General features: G+C 44.3%; 1 protein-coding gene and 1 pseudogene across 1 annotated transcript in view; one reads left to right on the plus strand and one right to left on the minus strand.

The window, feature by feature from the left end:
* The window catches only part of TCF7L1 (transcription factor 7 like 1), a 192080-nt gene that overhangs the window by 166362 nt on the left and 10297 nt on the right, over positions 1–15421 (minus strand). The window lies entirely within an intron of this gene.
* LOC102172360 lies at positions 6079–7333 on the plus strand (annotated as a pseudogene).

A 15421-nucleotide genomic window follows, 5' to 3' on the forward strand; every position in this document is an offset into this window, starting at 1 on the left:
TCAATTATCCACTTACAGAGAGGCATGACAACATTTCATTAGAGCAGGACATGCAAATGCAAACCCCAGAGTGTTGTGGCGTTTTTTTTACCCCCCAAAAGGAGACAAGAAACTTTATCATCTCCCAAAACTATGCTAGCCTAACCTAGAGTGATTTTGGCAATTCAGACACAATGATTTTTCTCAGGATTTGCAAGGTGGCGCTTTCTCTCTGTACCCAAACCTCTCTCAGCACAGGATTTGGATAACATTATTTTTATTTTTTTTATTTTACTTGTTAATTTAGTTTTGGATGCACTGGGTCTTTGTCGCTGTGTGTGGGCTTTTTCTAGTTGCAGCAAGCTGGGACCAGTCTTTGTTGTGGTGCGAGGGCTTCTAATAGTGGTGGCTTCTCTTGCTGTCAAGCACAGGCTCACTAGTTGTGGCACACGGGCTTAGTTGCCCTGTGGCATGTGGGATCTTCCTGAACCAGGGATCAAATCCATGTCTTCTGCACTGGCAGGTGGATTCTTAACCACCAGACCAACAGGGAAGTCCCAGACTTTATTAAACAAAATACATTTTGTCCACAGCAAAATACATTTGAAAAGTGCTGAAACAGCCCTTAGGAAAGCTGGACCCTGGAGCTCTGGGTAGGTTTCAGCTTCCCACGGAATTTTGCAGATGGTCTTTGGGTACCAAACCCAGAAAACCAGAGAGGTCCCAGACAGAGGGCAATGGGCGCCTATATTCTAAAGCACCCATGCAAGAGGGGACAAGGCAGCAAAATGCAGCCTGTTCATTGCTCAGCTCCTGGGGTTCTGAGGCCAGGCTAAGGGAACCTCTGGGCTGATGTGGCCGCCAGCTTTCCAGCTGCTGCCCATGAAGCAGGCACTTAAACGGCAGTGTGGCTGGTTCCTTGTTTATACTTTGGATTGTTATTGTTCTTGCTCAGCCTCTAAGTCGCATCCGACCCTTTGTGACCCCATGGACTATGGGATGCCAGGCTTCCCTGTCCCTCAGTATCTCCCAGAGTCTGCCCAAGTTCGTGTCCATTAAATCAGTGATGCCATCCAACCATCTCATCCTCTGTCACCCGCTTCTCCTGTCCTTAATCTTTTCCAGCATCAGAGTCTCTTCCTAAGAGTCAGCTACTCACATCAGGTGGCCAAAGTATTGGAGCTTCATTCTATCCAATGAATATCCAGGGTTGATTTCCTTTAGGATTGACTGGTTGGACTCCTTGCTATCTATAGGACTTTCAAGAGTCTTCTCCAGCACCACAGTTCGAAAGCATCAATTCTTCAGCACTCAGCCTTCCTTAGGGTCCTGCTCTCACAACAGTACATGACTACTGTATACTTTGGATACTAGAGTATGCACCTCTAACCGCCCCCCTCCCCTAGGAGGCTACTCTGCACCTTGCTTACTTCCCACAGAATGCTTGCTTTCCTCTAACACTTTGTTTTACACTTTGTTTTTAATTTGTTTTTGTCTGTGCTGTGTCTTCATTGCCGTGTGCAGTCTTTCTCTAGTTTTGGAGAGCCAGAGCTACTCTCCAGATGCAGAGCACTGATGTCTGTTGCTGTGGCTCCTGGGCTCCAGAGCTAGGGCTCAGCAGTGTGGCCCATGGGCTTAGCTGCCTTGAGGCATGTGGAATCTTCCCAGACCAAGGATCAAACCCATGTCTCCTGCATTGGCAGGTGGATTCTTAACCACTGAGCCACCAGGGAAGTCTCACATTCTCTCACATTCTGATCGAGATCTCCAGCTTTTCAGCCATCCCTGGAGGTACCAGGCCACACCCACTGTGCACATGTGAGTAATTACCACCAACTGCACCCCCCTCCCCGCCACCCCATCACCTCCTATGAAGCCCCAGGCCTCCCCTGAGCAGCAAAGGAAGGAGAAAAGAGGGAAAGGCAGGAAAACCAGCAGGATCTCTCCTGTCCTGACCCATCCAGCTCCCCAGGCCCAGGCAGGCTGACTTGCCACCATCCCTCCTACTCTCCCCTGGCCCCCTCCCCCAGAAGCCTCCAAGCCAGTGCTATGGACCCAACAGGGTGCTGTGAGTCCAAAAAACCCTACAGGTTTCATAGAGTCTCAGGTTCATAGGATCAGGGCTTCTCAGAGACAATGCTCAGGCACTACAGGCCATTTCCAAACTGCAGCCTCAGAATGTAACCACTGGAAGGAGTCCCACAGGCCACCCCGTTCAGCGTCTACACTGTACTGGCCATGTCCGGGCCACGTCCCCCAAACTCACAAAGCCCCTCCCACCACCACATGGCCTAGTGGGAGGTGGTGCCCTGTGGGAGAAGCCAGCAAAAGTGGGTTCTACATCAATCCCCACCCCTTGAAGGCGCCCCACCCCTTGAAGGCTGAGTGGCCTCAGGCAAAGATCTTGACCTCTCTGAGCCCTGATTTCCTCCAGAGTAAAGCAGGAATAGCCCACCAGTAGGCTCATTCTGAGGATTAAGTGAGTTAATATATGCAATACTCCTCTGGGACACTGAACGCCCTCAAGAAAGAGACTATTACCTCTGCAAAAAAGTACTGCTCAGAAAGAAGAGAAATTCAGGTACCAGTCTTGCTATGTTTCCCTTTCTTTGGCCATGCCATGCAGCATGTATATGCATTGTGTGTGTGCGTGCTCAGTCACTTCAGTCGTGTCCAACTCTTTGCAACCCCATGGACTATAGTCCACCAGGCTCCTCTGTCCATGGAATTCTCCAGGCAAGAATACTGGAGTGGGTTACCATGCCCTTCTCCAGGGGGTCTTCCCAACCCAGGGATTGAACCCTTGGCTCCTGCATTGGCAGGCAGATTCTTGACCCACTGCGCCACCTGGGAAGCCCTTTTATATGCATGTACACATATGACATATGCACATAGCCACATATGTTTATGAGCATGCACACACATGCACATGGTTTATTCATGTTTGATATACTATGTTGTCTGTACACCAGGGTTCTGCAGCCTCAGCATTATGAACATTTGGGGCAAGATAATTTTTTTGCTGTGAGGAACTATCCTGTACCTTTTAAGACGTTAAGCAGCATTCTTGGCCTCTACCCACGAGATGCTAGTAGTAACTCCCCGCCACCCCCACCACCAAGTCGTAACAACCAAAAATGTCTCCAGACATTGCCAACTGTCCCCTGGGGGACAAAACTGCCCCCACCGGAGAATTAATCGTGTACACACACCCACACATTCATATGACATGTGCTTTGACAGAGTGACGAGGTAAGCAGGGTGAGAACAGAACTAAATTTCCGTGGACAGAGCCCTTGCAGTGTGCTCATGGAAACTTTACAGGGACTGCGACTGCAAACATACACAGTACTTTTGAGCTTCTTTACATCTGTAAAAACGGTTACTGTGCTCGTAAAGACTGCCCGCAGACTTAATTTGGCTCAGACATACAGAGTCCCATTTAGTGCGTAAAATCACTGGGCCCCAAGACTCCCCAGCTCCAGTCAAGAATATGCTTGGGAACTCGGCCTGGGGGAGGAGAACACAGGAGGATCCTGTGTACTCTCGCCTCACGTGCTGGCCTTGAGCTCCCTTGAACAGGCCACTGGGGGCCTTGCCCAAGGAAGGGGGCATTTTGTCAAATGTGCAATTCCTTTTTTACTTGATGCGATAGTAGACTGAACTAAATGTCTACCTGCCTGGTTTAGAAAAGCAAGGAGACGGATGAACAAACTTGAGTATACTGACATGAGACCATATATACACACCTACCTGCTTGGCTAACTGAAGTAAAAGTGAACAGTAACCATAGTGATGGGCAGAGAGGTAAAGTGGAAAAGGGGAGGTGAATGTCTGCTTTAGAGAGGGGTCTGTTTACCCCAGTGTTGAAAAACAAGAATCCTGAACTCCGTCTACTTCATTATGACTTCTTTAACATTTGTTTTTAATTTACCTGAGATCATAATCTCCACTGAGGACCACATGTGAGCCAAACTTGAACTTGAAAACCAAGCTGGGCCTTTTGTTCTGCCTGCGTTAATGAGTACACAAAGAGGCATCTGATTTCTCCCTCCCCCATGGCCTGAACACCAGCTCCCATTTATGTAACTAATAATGTGAGAGGGGGCTGCAGGCTGTCTGGGGATAATGGGCCCAGGGACAGGTATCAGGAAATGAAAGTTCCAATCCCAGCTGATTCACTACGTGCCACTGAGAAAAGAGATTTCAAAGACTGAGTCTCATCTTTAAAAATATTGACAGTTTTCCTTGCTAGGTGGATGCGCCGAGGACATTCAGTAGCATTATGAAGGTCTACCAGAATTCCAGTTATTCACACTGAAAGTGAAGACCAAGCTATGGTTCCCAAAGTGGGTTTGCAAGAGCTCTGGTCCTGTGAGATGCTATTCAGAATGAAGGGATCGACAGACCCTTCACTCATCCAACAAATATTTGTGAAGAGCCTTCTAAACGCCTGGTGCTGGGCTTCCCTGGTGGCACAGTGGCAAAGAATCCGCCTGCCAAAGCAGGAGACATGGGTTGAATCCTTGATCAGGGAAGCTCCCACAGGCTGAGGAGAAACTAAACCCATGCACCACAACTATTGAGCCCGTGCTCTAGAGCTTGTGTGTGTGTGTGTGTTAGTCATTCAGTTGTGTCCGACTCTTTACGATCCCACAGACTGTAGCCCACCAGCTTCTTCTGTCCATGGAATTCTCCAGGCAAGAACACTACAGCGGGTTGCCATTCCCTTCTCCAGGAGATCTTCCCAACCCAGGGATCGACCCGGGTCTCCTGAGTTGTAGGCAGATTCTTTGCCATCTGAGCTACCAGGGAAGCACTGGTCTAGAGCTTGGAAACTGCACTACTGAAGCCCACACGGTCTAGAGCCCGTGATGTGCAACAAAAAGAAGCCAGTGCAGGGAGAAGCCTGAGCACTGCAGCTAGAGAGAAACCCCACTCTCCAGAGACAAGCCTGTGTAGCAACAAAGATCCAGCACAGCCAAAAATAAACAAATGAAAACACATAAACGCCTGGTGCTAGAATCCCATAGAAAACAGGCCCCTTCCCCAAGTTCTTCAGTGAGGTTAGGCTCCAAAGAAGACAGCGCCTATTGGATCACTGTGAAGTCACATATTTACCAGCAGAGCAGTGTGCTCAAGTACAGGGAGCTCAGCATTTGCACCAGGGACCACATCTAAGGCTGGGAGCCAGGGACTATGAAGTGAAATGTGTGCATGGGGTGAGAGACACTGGGTGGATGGTAGTATTCCAAACACATGGAAAGCCTTGGTCAAATAAGCCAGAGGACTCTTGCATAGCACACTCCCCCCTAAGAGACCACACCGGCATGTTGAAGTCTTGCAGAAATGAAGCAATAGTACTACCTCTTAACATCCCTAGGATGTTACTCTGGGAAATGCTGATAGAGGCTCTATTGTTCCCAAAGCCTGTAAGAAACTTCAGCATAAAACAAAAGCTCTTGTTTGTATAATTGGAAAACTACCATGTGTCCTCTCAGAACAGCCAAAATACCTTAGAGTTGCTAATGTAATTCTAAAGTATTTTCCTTGGCAAAGGCCTATGAAAACATATGGCTTCTACAACTGCTAACATACCCCCAGTATTACAGATGAAGGAATGTCCACAGCTACATACCAGTGGGAACTCTGTCTCCAGCACAGACATCTGCTTCATTTTTAAAAGAATGTACAGCCTTAAACTGGGATGAACTGAAGAAATCTTCACAAAAAGTAACATTAAGGGACTTCCCTGGTGGTCCAGTGGCTAACACTCCATGCTCCCAATGCAGTGGGCCGGGGTTCAATCCCTGGTCAGGGAACTAGTTCCCACATGCCGCAGCTAAAGATCCTGAGTGCCACAGTGAAGATCCCAGTGCAGCCAAATGATTTTTTTTTTTTTTAAGGAAAATTAAAAGGATCAACCACCAGTGGTCAACTTATCAAACATCACGCCCAAGACTCCCCTGGTGGTCCAGTGGTTAAGAAGCTGTCTTCCAAAGCTGTTGATGCAGGGTTGATCCCTGGTCAGGGAACTAAGATCTCACACGCTTGCAGGCAACTAAGTCTGCAAGCCACAACTAGAGAGAGCCCTTGTGCTCTAGGATGGCAGTCCCCAACCTTTTTGGCACCAGGGACCAGTTTGCTGGGAGACAATTTTTGCACCCATCCTGAATGATTTGGGGATGATTCAAGCACAGTAGGATTCATGCTCCTATGAGAATCTAATGCCACTATTGATCTGACAGGAGGCGGAGCTCAGGTGAAAATGCTAGGGATGGGGAGCAGCTATAAACGAACCTTCACTTGATCACCTGCTGCTCACCTGCTGTGCAGTCCAGTTCCTAATGGGCCCCTCATCGGTATCATGGCCCGAGTTGGGGGGAACCCCTGCTCTAGAACCCACGCACTACAACTAGAGAGCCCTTATGGCTCAAATCCTGAGCCCCCACGCCCCCGAACGCTGCAACTAAGACCTGACATAATCAACCAAACAAATATAAATAAATATTTTTTAAAAAAACAAAGATCACACCTGAGCTCTTTTTGTGCCTAGCACAGCCATGGCTCAGGGTCCCAAGAAGCACCTGAAACTCATAGCAGCTCCAAAACATTGGATGCTGGATAAACTGACCAGTGTGTTTGCCCCTCAACCACCTGCCGGCCCCCACAAGCTGAGGGAATGTCTCCCCCTAATCATTTTCCTAAGGAACAGACTTAAGTATGCCCTAACAGGAGATGAAGAAAAGAAGATTTGCATGCAGCGATTCATTAAGATCGATGGCAAAGTCCGCACAGATATAACCTACCTGGCGGTTTTATGAACGTCATCAGCATTGATAAGACTGGAGAGAATTTTTGTTTGATCTATGACCCCAAGGGTCGCTTTGCTATTTATCATATTACATCTGAGGAGGCCAAGTATAAATTGTGCAAAGAAAGATATTTGTGGGGACAAAAGGAATCCCTCATCTGGTAACCCAGGATGCTCGTACCATCTGTTACCCCGATCCCCTCATTAAGGTGAATGACACCATTCAGATTGACTTGGAGACTGGCAAGATTATTGATTTCATCAAATTTGACACTGGTAACCTGTGCACGGTGACTGGAGGTGCTAACCTGGGAAGAACTGGTGTGATTACAAACCGGGAGAGACATCTAGGCTCTTTTGCAGTAGTTCAGGTATGTGTAAGATGCGAACGGCAACAGCTTTGCCACACGGCTCTCGAACATTTTCGTTATTGGCAAAGGCAACAAACCGTGATTCTCTCTTCCCCGTGGAAAGGGTATTCGCCTTACCATTGCTGAGCAGAAAGACAAGAGACTGGCAGCCAAACAGAGCAGTGGATAAAATGATCTCTATGTGATGTGTCTGGAAAAGTCTCTGTACTTAATTAAAGATAATACCAAATGATTAATAAAAGCAAAAAGATCATACCTGAAAGTTCTCAAAAGTGAATGATAAATTTCCCTTGTTAACCTAACAATGTCCAGGAGGAAGCCAGATTTTTGCTGTTTATTTTATTATATATGATGTGCTAAAATGAGGGAAGTGCAGTTACACAAATAACCATATAGTACAGATTTTGTGTACAAGGCACTGTGCTAGGGGCAACGGTGATCAAAAGGGAAATATGACAGCCAGGATTGCTAAGCATATGGGTTCTACAAAACCAGCGATCCAAAACTGAACACAAGTTCATACAAGGAATGGTACAATACAGAGACTAAATTTCATAGGGGCTAGGGAGACCTGAAAAGCCAAGGCCACCAAAGTTGATAACGAGGTTACCTTAACAAAGTCCTTACTACGTACTCAGTATGTAGTACTTTGCAACCTTGAGGCAGGTCCTAGGAATATATAAAAATATGGCCTCGGCATTCAGTTGTTCAGTTTCAGCTTCAGTCTTCAAAAAGACCTGTAATTCTGCCTGATGGATGAGCATGTGGTCACAGAGGTGACCAATACATCTAATTACTGTCACAATGTGAGAAACAGAGAAATGAAGCATGTTTGGATTTGCTGTCATTATCTGAACAAACCCTTTCAAAAACAGGGAGGCATTCCACAGCAATCTGAGTGGAAATCTTGTGAGCTTTATCCAGTGAAATGCTAACGATTGGCAGAAATAGATAAGCATATATTTTATTGAAAGGATATAAGCATGAAAGATAGAAAACAATTCTAATGTACAACTAAAATTACTAAATAGGAAGATTAATTAACAACATTATTAAGAGGACATTAAAAATGGAGATCATTAGGACTTTCCTGGTGGTCCAGTGGTAAAGAATCCACCTTTCAATGCAGAGGACGTAGGTTCGATCCCTGCAGAGGGGAACTAAGATCCTACATGATAAGGTGCAACTAAACCTGCAAGTCAGCGCTAGAAAGCCTGCCTGCCACAACTACTGAGCCAGCATGGTACAACTACCGAGCCAAGCATCACAACTACAGAGTCCGTGTGCCGCACGGAAAGATCCTGCAATGAGAAAGATCCCACACACCACGACTAAGACCCCATGCAGCCAAATAAATAAATAAATACACACACACACAAAGAGAACATTACATACTTTTAGTACAAAAGAAGTGACTATGTGTTTTAAAATCACAGCTATTACATTCTACTTTCAAATTCTACAGATTAGTTAATGCACTCATAACATTAAACAGAACACCCTTTAGGAGCTTTATATGCACCCTTAGCATTCAGACTATGGTCTCTAAATAACATCTTTCACTGAAAGGAAGCAGAGATCCTAGAAATATCTGGCCCCAGGTCTACGGCAGGAAATCCACAAGATGAACCTGGAACACCACGGCAGTAATCCCAGAAGCATCAAAGACTGTATACACAAAGATTGTATACACAGAAACTCAGGAACCAACTTGAAGAGGCTCCCGCTGGCTAAAGATGTATTAATTTGAGTTTCAATAAAGATAATAATTGTAAATCAGTTGAACTATACCAAATAGGTTTACATCCATGAATCTGTAACAATATTAAGAAAAAAAAATTCAGCAGTCACTTTTGCAGGATAATAGAACAACAACTGAAAACTGGAGAAAGGATCAAACATTTAAATTGCTTCTTCCATATGATCTAGAGCAGGGGTCAGCAAACTGTTTCTGTCAAGGGCCAGATCTTTTCAGCAATGTGAGCCACTTATGGGGCTTCCCAGGTGGCACAGTGGTAAAGAATGTGCCTGACAAGCGACCCAATGTGCCCTGGGTCAGGAAGATCCCCTGGAAAAGGAAATGGCAATCCACTTCAGTATTCTCACCTGGAAAATCCAATGGACAGAGGAGTCTGGCAGGCTACAGTCTATAGGGTCACAAAGAGTCGTATATGACTTGGCGACTGAGTGAGCATACACGCAGACATGGGCCACTTATGGCCCCAGCGGCAACTGCTCAACCCAGCCACTGCTGTGCAAAAGCAGCCACAGACAATATGCAAATGAATGGGCATGGCTGTTCCAATAAAACTTTAATTACAAAAATAAACATTGGGTTGGATTTGGCCTGTTGACCTTAGTTTGCCGATCTCTGATCTAAGGTAACTTAGTAGTTGATGAAAGGTAGTTTCTCTTTTTTAGAGAAGGCAATGGCACCCCACTCCAGTACTCTTGCCTGGAAAATCCCATGGATGAAGGAGCCTGGAAGGCTGCCATCTATGGGGTCCACAGAGTTGGACACGACTGAAGCGACTTAGCAGCAGCAGCAGCAGTTTCTCTTTTTAAAAATGTTACAGCTGATAGATGGAGAAGCAATGATACAAGCAGACTATGGCCATTTTGAAACTGCTCACAGGTGATGTGGGTGATGATCATCAGTGGTTGCTAATACAGAGACAGGCTGACCTGCAGTGCCTCTCCATGAAAGGCCATTTATGAAAGAGTTGTGCAAAAATAAAGTAAGAAGTAAAAGAAAGTCTATGAAAGTCAATTTACAGAACCCAAAAAATGAAAAAATAAAATAAATTTTAAAAGGAGAGCGAGAACCTTGGAGCCTGATCAAGAATCTAGATCCAGCTAACGATTTTTAAGAAATACAGGAGACAGAAAAATAGGTTTAAAGACCCCTGGGGTTGCATTTAAGAAAATCTAGACAGACTAGGAGAAACTCCAGTCATCAGATAAGAACCTAAAAATCCCAATTAGGAACTTCTTTACATTCTATGAAGAACAAAGAACAAAATGTCAACTCTGCTACCTCAATATTTCACAAGATCTCAAAATCGTGAGCCATTAAATTCTTGGTAAATCACTGATTTATCATTGATGTTGGCATAATAAAGATCATAAAAACTATGAAGAACAAACTATTATTTTTTACACAGGACCTAAGTCATCTTGTTCCTTCATCTCAGTATTCACAAATATGCTAAACAATTCAACAACTTACAGAGCTGAGAAATTGCTCCTGAGTTAAAATAACAAACTTTAAAATCCAACCACCATACAATTTTCATCAAAAATACAAAAATAAATAAATAAAACAAAAAATTTGGCCACAACCATAGTGATAACTGTTTCTGGTAAGAAACATCAGTGGATACTAAAACCAGTAGTTGAAAGTGATGAACAATGCTATACTTATATAGTCCCAAAGTATCTCCTCACAAGATACTCATAATCACAAACAGTAAAAATAGTAACTTTCACATTGTAAAGAAACTATCATCCAATTAAAAATAAATTTAAAACACACATATACACACACAGTGAAAGTGAAGTCGCTCAGTCGTGCCCGACTCTGTGCGACCCCGTGGACTGTAGCCCATCAAGCTCCTCTGTCCATGGGATTCTCCAGGCAAGAATACTGGAGTGGGTTGCCATTTCCTTCTCCAGGGGATCTTCCCGAGCCAGGGATCAAACCCAGGTCTCCCGCATTGCAGGCAGACGCTTTAACCTCTGAACCACCAGGGAAGTCCACACACAAAGAAACATTAAAACACAGTAACTTTCTTGGGTAAATCTGGTAGACCAAATTTTAACCAAATGATCAAAATTAAGGGAGGCCTGGCGTGCTGCGATTCATGGGGTCGCAAAGAATCCGACACAAGTGAGCGATTGAACTGAACTGAACTGATGAATGGGAAAAATAGATGGTGCCTCTTAGGAGAAGCATTGAGAAGGACATCAATTTTGCAGTATTCTTGCCCAAAATCTACTTGAAACATTAGGGGGAAAAAAGTTCAAGGTCCTACAAAATAAATGGCTTGTGTTCTTAAAAAGTCAATACAAGACACAGTTCAAAAATCTGTTCTAGGGTTTTCCCTGGTGGCTCAGTGGTAAGGAATCTGCCTGCCAGTGCAAGAGACAAGGGTTGGATCCCTGGTCTGGGAGGATCCTACGTGCTGTGGAACAACTAAGCCTGTGCACCACAACTACAGAGCCTCTGCTTTAGAGCCCTAGAGCTACTGAAGCCCACGTGTCCTAGAGCCCATGTTCTGCAACAAGGGAGGCCACCGCAATGAGACGCCCACGCACCACAACCAAGAGCAACGCCCCCCACTCGCTGCAACTGGAGAAAAGCCTGTGCAATAACGAAGACCCAGCACGGCCATAAATAAATAAAATTATTTTTCTTTAAACTTTTCTAGTCTGAGGGAGACTAAAAATAAAATCATTTAAAAAAAAAAAGCTATTTTAGACTGAGGGAGAGTAAAAATACATGACAACTAAGAATAGCACACAGTCTTAGGCACCTTCTGGACACCTCCCATCCCCACCAAAGATTTTTAACATTTTCTTTTACTACAAAAGCCAGGAAGACAATCAGCCAACATCTGAATAAGGTCTGTAGTTGAGACAACAGGGCTGTCTTTATGTTAATTTCCTGACTTTGATAATTATATCATGGTAAATGTCCTTGGTTTTAGGACAAACACACAAAGCTATCTAGTCTGTCACTACTGTCAAACGATTCAGAAAAAAAGTTAAAGAAAGAAAGATTTTTAAAAGGTAATAAATGTTAACATTTGGAGAAATCTGGGGGAAAGTATATAGAAATTCTCTGTATGAGTCTGCACCCTTTCCTATATCTAAAATTATTCCAAAATAAAAGTTAAAACATGTGTGTGTATGAATTAGTTGTAAGCACATCATTCTATTGATAGATGAAGAACTCACACAAACCACTAATCCGTTTTGTTGTTTGTTTGATACAGACCATTTTAAAAGTCTTGACTTAATTTGTTGCAATAATGTTTCTATTTTACTTTTTGGGTTTTTGGCCACAAGGTGTAGTGCCCCAACCAGGAACTGAACCACACCCCCTACACTGAAAGGGGGGGAGCTTTAACTTCAGATTTTGAGGGAAGTCCCCAAACCCATAATCTTTTGAAAGTGATATATAAGTCTTTTCAAAGGGAACTGATAACCATGTAAACTTCAAAACCATGCACTAAGTAATGAAGCTGATGTGCTAACTACTTTAAGCAGTCCCCTGATGCTACCGTTTCATCGTTTCCTAAAAAATATTTTAAAATACTGCAAGAAAATATCCATGTATTAAAATATTAGTTAAAAACTTTGGTCACTAAACATATTAGTAAAATTGTAATAATACTGACATTTCTTCTTATATCCCAGAGACTCATTCTATGATGTTACTATTTAATTTAAGCCTTGAACAAATCCTGGTTTTAAAACGTAGTCCATTCAGCCAAAATGTTAATTCAGTGACTCTCAAATACTACCACTATCCCCATTTTGCCTAAGAGGGCCCTGGGGCACAGGGGCACAGAGCCAGACCATGGCTGGGCTAGAGTCCAAGGTCTGACTGCAGCCAAACCCCAGTCGCAGACCCCTTAGCCACATACACTGCTGGTCAATGGAGTATGCTTTTCGACCCTTCTCTCCACCGGTCCTCTCTCTTTTCAGTGTAAGGTGAAAGGAACATTTATTAAGGGACTCTGGCTAACTCTAGACTCTCTTACCCTCTCCACTCCTTCCTGTATTAACTCTGCTTAGGAGGGTCTGGGAACACATGGGTGAAGATCTCTTTCCCACTTCAAAGCTTCAGACCGATGTCTCTATCCCTGACAAGCATTTTATTAACAAAAACATTTATGCTGTAAGTTAAATATGATGTGTTTTCATCTCACATATCCCTAAGACTACCACTATACCTCTCCTTTATGCAACCCACCTAGAAATGTTTAAATAGATGATATGATTAACAAGTAATGGCTGTATCTAATTTGCATACAAATACGGACACATGTACAAGTGAGGGGGGCTGGTCGGGGGCAGCAGTAGGCAGTAGACCAAGTCACCAGATGTACAGACCAATACTGCGTACTGCAGTATCTAAGGACCCAAGTTGACCTCCTCAAGATGTCAAAGCAAAACACAGAGGAAACTGAAGGGAAAAAAGCAGATCACATGGAGCTGCACAGCAAAGACAAGCAAAGAAAGATTAAGATTGCAATGAATACCGTCTCTGAAGACACCAACCATTAAGGCTCTGACTCTACCCCAGGCAGAAACAGTGATTACAGTTCCTCCTCTTAAAGGGCTGGGGATGCCACTGAAAAGAATGAATGTAGAGACGTTGCTTATTACTCATTTTTTCACTTGTATACCATTTCTTTGTATCTTGCTCCAAATGGCATTTTTACATTAATTTGACCCGTCCACTTTCAGTAGAGGGGAAATGGCAGCACTGTGGCTGGAATGATGGCTTTACAACCTTCAGGAGAGGTGACTCTGAACTCTTCTACTTACTCTCTCGGTCTCAGCATCCTCGTGGATAAAACGGAGATTGTACCATCAGACGTGGTACCAGTTGTAAACGGTATAACAGAGCACCTTGCAACACTACAGGTGCCTACAGCCTGCTTTTTAAAAATATCGAGGTTTAAATATTCATGCTGTCAACATTCAACACATGTCTATGAATCATTCATTATGGGTCAGGTGTTTGAGTTTAACAAAGAAATATTTTGAGGTGCATTTTCTCCACAGCATTGCTTTCCGCCAGAGTTGCTGCGGATCTCCCTGAGTAGCTAAGTCGCTTCAGTCGTGTCTGACTCTGTGTGACCCCAGAGATGGCAGCCCACCAGGCTCCCCTGTCCCTGGGATTCTCTAGGAAAGAACACTGGAGTGGGTTGCCATTTCCTTCTCCAATGCAGGGGGAGGGTAAAACTCCAGGGGATACAGCTGAGCTCCCACTCTGTTTTCATCGCTCATAACTATCTGATCTTAGGGAAGCCCACCATTTCCCTGAGCCTGCGCTGCTTATCACTGGGAGAGCTGGATGGTCCCTCCTGGCTCAGAGGGCTGCAGATTACCCAAGCAGAGTCCTTGCACAAGAATCTCAGGGAGGAACACCCAGTGCACTCCTATAAGGTATGTGTTATAAATCCATCTGATTCTAGTGACTCTGTTACAACCTTTTTGGAATTTACAGAGAAGAGTATAGTCCCAAACATCAGAAATCACTACTGCCAACAAATCTGGATTCATAAACTGATCAGCTTTTCTTTTCCCTTTCTCTCCCTTGTTGGTTATTTATTTTAAATACAGCAGTGTGTGTACACGTCAATCCCAAACTGAACTTTTCATACCGCCATTTCTATTTCTTCTGTTTTTCTTCCTTATCATCAGATCCATCTATTTCTTAATCACAGTTACTATCTCATATTTACATCTCTGCTCTTCCACACAACATACTTTCTATAGACATTCCTACAAATAACGGACCTGTTTACTTTACAAAGTATATAAGACAATTACCTCACTGAGATTAGTGCCTTGTAATATGCAAATTCCCAGGAGGGCTTAGCCAGGACCTCTGGGGCCTCCCCAACATCTATCAACCATACTTCTGCAGTTAGTGCTCAGTCATGTCCGACTCTTTGCAACCCCTGCTGCCAAGTCGTTTCAGTTGTGTCCGACTCTGTGCGACCCTATAGCACACCCCTGATGGCAGCTCACCAAGCTCCCCCGTCCCTGGGATTCTCCAGGCAAGAACACTGGAATGGGTTGCCATTTCCTTCTCCAATGCATGAAAGTGAAAAGTGAAAGTGAAGTTGCTCAGTCGTGTCGGACTCTTAGCGACCTCAGGGACTGCAGCCTACCAGGCTCCTCCATCCATGGGATATTCCAGGCAAGAGTACTGGAGTTGCAACCCCTGGAAGCCCCTTATTACTCTTTCCACCATGCTATTGTTTTCAGAAAGAGACTACCTAGAAGGTAAATTTGGGAAGCGAATGAAAATGTATCAGATTACCTGATTCCTAATTTTAAACCATCTTACACACGCACGCGCACACACACACACACAGAAAAGGGGCGGTGATGGGGACTAACACATTGTCTGCAAATCTGTGTAAATATTTAGCATTTACTTCTTTCACAGTCAATTTACTTCACAAATTACAAGTGATTGGGGGGATTTTTAATTTCTAAAGAGCTTGTTTAA

This window comes from Capra hircus, chromosome 11, assembly GCF_001704415.2.
Source record: "Capra hircus breed San Clemente chromosome 11, ASM170441v1, whole genome shotgun sequence".
In the NCBI taxonomy this organism is placed as follows: Eukaryota; Metazoa; Chordata; class Mammalia; order Artiodactyla; family Bovidae; genus Capra; species Capra hircus.